The sequence below is a fragment of the Rhinopithecus roxellana genome, chromosome 10 (assembly GCF_007565055.1).
Source record: "Rhinopithecus roxellana isolate Shanxi Qingling chromosome 10, ASM756505v1, whole genome shotgun sequence".
NCBI classification, from domain to species: Eukaryota; Metazoa; Chordata; class Mammalia; order Primates; family Cercopithecidae; genus Rhinopithecus; species Rhinopithecus roxellana.
The window spans coordinates 103,389,845-103,393,162 of NC_044558.1; the positions used below are offsets into that span (position 1 = coordinate 103,389,845).

At 46.4% G+C, this 3,318-nt stretch overlaps 1 non-coding gene across 1 annotated transcript; it reads left to right on the forward strand.

The window, feature by feature from the left end:
• Window positions 1-2,395: 2,395 nt before the first annotated feature.
• Window positions 2,396-2,501, forward strand: LOC115900144. The gene has a single exon (XR_004059821.1). It is a non-coding gene; the product is annotated as a U6 spliceosomal RNA (small nuclear RNA).
• Window positions 2,502-3,318: the final 817 nt, after the last annotated feature.

Here is a 3,318-nt window from a genome sequence, read left to right on the forward strand (position 1 = left end):
CACTTACGGTGCCTCGAATCGGACGAATGTGGTGGACCAGCCTCGTTAAGACCTGTAGATGTTTTCAGCAAGAAACTTGGAGAAGCCCCTAAAGATATTGCCAGGGAGAAAACAAAGAAAGCTTCACATCCTCCTTCCTAAGCTGTCACGACTACTCTTTTAAATGGCCCCACGCTTGGATTTCTGTCACCACGAATGGGGGAGCCTGGCGAGTGTGATTTACCTCACTGCACCTGCCGTGGAGCCCACGCTGCTACGCCTTCCTTAGACTGTTGGGACGCTGAGTGGACGTCAACTCCCACCACCTGTGCCTGTGACAGGAGCTGTGGCTGAGACTGTGCAGGCTTCGGGTCAGGGCTGTTGTTGTTCTGTGTTGAGGAGATCGTGTGGAGTGCGGCAGAGCCAAGCCTGAGCCCCGCGCCGGGATGAGTGGAGTGCCTGGAAAACCTGATTTCCAGCGTGGCGTGTCTTCCTCCCATTACACTGAAAGTTTTACCCAACGACTCGTTTAAGTTTTTTTTTTCCTTTTTGAGATGGGGTCTTGCTCTGTTACCCAGGTGATCCTCCCACCTCAACCTCCCAAGGAGCTGGGACTACAGGCGCACACCATCACATCCTGCTCTTTTTTTTTTTTTTTAATTTTATGGTGATGGGATTTTGCCACGTTGTCCAGGCTGGTCTCAAACTCCTGGGCTCAAGCTATCCACCTATCTCAGTCTCACAAAGTGCTGGGATAACAGGTGTGAGCCATCATGCCTGGCCAAGTTTTGTTTTGTTTTGTTTTTTTAAATTTTAAATTAAATTTTATTTTTAGAGTTGGGGTCTTGCTATGTTTCCCAGGCTGGTCTCGAATTCTTAGATTTGAGCCATCCTCCCAGCTTGGCCTTCCTGAGCAGTGGAATCACAGTTGCGAGCCACTGCGCCTGGCCTCACTGAGGTTCCTTATCACAGAATAATAACAAAAGCGCCCTGCCCATAGTTTTGTATCTAGTGAGTGCTGTCGCTAGGACTGGCTCCTGGTTAGTCTGGCCTCAGATACTGTATTTTTTATGTTCCTACGTTGAGCCTGGCCTTGTGTGACTTGTGTGAAATATCCACTTCTCCACCCTCTTTGTTCTCTGCCAGTGGTAATTTCTTGAGTCATTTCATTTTTGCTGCAGGAAATCAGGTTTTTTTTTTTTTTTTTTTTTTTTTTTTCAGATGGAGTCTTGCTCTATTGCCCAGGCTGGAGTGCAGTGGCATGATCTCAGCTGACTACAATCTCCCTCTCCTGGGTTCAAGCGATTCTCCTGCCTCAGCCTCCCAAGTAGCTGGGATTACAGGTGCCCGCCACCACACCTGGCTCATTTTTGTATTTTTAGTAGAGACAGGGTTTCACCATGTTGGCCAGGCTGGTCTCAAACTCCTGACCTCAAGTGATCCACCCGCCTTGGCCTCCCAAAGTGCTGGGATCACAGGCGTGAGCCACCGCACCCGGCAGGAAATCAGGTTTTAAGGGACTTGCCTATGAGTGAGTGTGATGGCTGGAGCCTCTCAACACCGCAGATCGCTGTAAATGAAGAGTGTGGAATGACGAATCTCTGCGGTTCATGTGGACCATCAGACTGATAAGCTGTACATAATCTGTAGGATATTCACATTAATATATTTACATAAATATAACTTTAAAGAAGATTTACTATCACAGCTAAAATTATGACTAATGATACTAGATTTTAAGTTTCATACAATTTTGAAACATTATTTATTTATTTATTTTTGAGACGGAGTCTCGCTCTGTCACCCAGGCTGGAGTGCAGTGGCGTGATCTCGGTTCACTGCAACCTCCGCCTCCAGGGTTAAAGTGATTCTCCTGCCTCAGTCTCCTGAATAGCCGGGATTACAGGCCTATGCCACCAAGCCTGGCTAATTTTTGTATTTTTAGTAGAGATGGGGTTTCACCATGTTGGCCAGGCTGGTCTTGAACTCCTGACCTCAAGTGATCCGCCCGCTTCAGCCTCCCCAAATGCTGGAATTACAGGTGTGAGCCCCCACGCCCAGCCATGAAACATTTGTGTTAATAACATAAATGTAACTGAAAGAACGTGTAATATAATTTATTATTTGATAGTGTCTCCCACATAATTTACTAAATAAGCCTAGTCATTTAATGCCTCTACAAAATGAGAGATAAGTTTTTAAGGCTCTCATAGGGCCCAACTAGAAAATCCCAAAGTTAAGCCTAGGTCAGAAAAACTTAATTTAGAATTTTGTTCTTGGAGAAGCTGCTAAAGATGTCAAAAGGTTTAAAACAATTGAACGAAACGTGATCATAGGTCACTGTGAAATAATAGTCGTTTGTTTCACTGAAGTGATAATCAAAAGACTTTGAAAGCAAGACAGAGATAGTTACACAGCACTGGCTGCGGCAGCACAGACACTAAAATTGGAGTGACACAGAGGAGTTAGCAGGGCCCTTGAGCAAGGATGACATGCAAATTCATGAAGCCTTCCATATTTTTTAAAATAATAAAATTATAAATATTAAAAAATTATTTTTTGGCCAAGTGTGGTGGCTCATGCCTGTAATCCCAGCACTTTGGGAGGCCAAGGGGGGCGGATCATCTGAGGTCAGGAGTTTGAGACCAGCCTGGGCAACATGGCAAAACCCAGTCTCTACCAAAAAATACAAAAATTAGCCGGGCGTGGTGGTGGGTGCCTGTAATCCCAGCTACTCGGGAGGCTGAGGCAGGAGAATCGCTTGAACCCAGGAGGCAGAGGTTACAGCGAGCAGAGATTGTGCCACTCCACTCCAGCTGGGGCAACAGAGTGAGATTCCATCTCAAAGAAAAAAAAAAAAGTCACCATTTCAGGGTGTACACTTCCATGCATTTAGGACATTTACAAAGTTGTGCAGGCCGGGCGCGGTGCGTCAATCCTGTAATCCCAGCACTTTGGAAGGCCGAGACGGGCGAATCATGAGGTCAGGAGATCGAGACCATCCTGGCAAACACGGTGAAACCCCGTCTCTAATAAAAAATACAAAAAACTAGCCGGGCGAGGTGGTGGAAGCCTGTAGTCCCAGCTACTCGGGAGGCTGAGGCAGGAGAATAGTGTAAACCCGGGAGGCGGAGCTTGCAGTGAGCCGAGCTCTCGCCACTGCACTCCAGCCTGGGCGACAGAGGGAGACTCTGTCTCAAAAAAAAAAAAAAAAAATGTTGTGCAGACGCCACCCTGTGAATGTCCTAAACTCCACTGCACTCCAGCCTGGGCAATAGAGCCAGACTTGTCTCAAAGAAAAAAAAAAAAAGTTTTTTTAAAAAGGTTACATGGATGTAA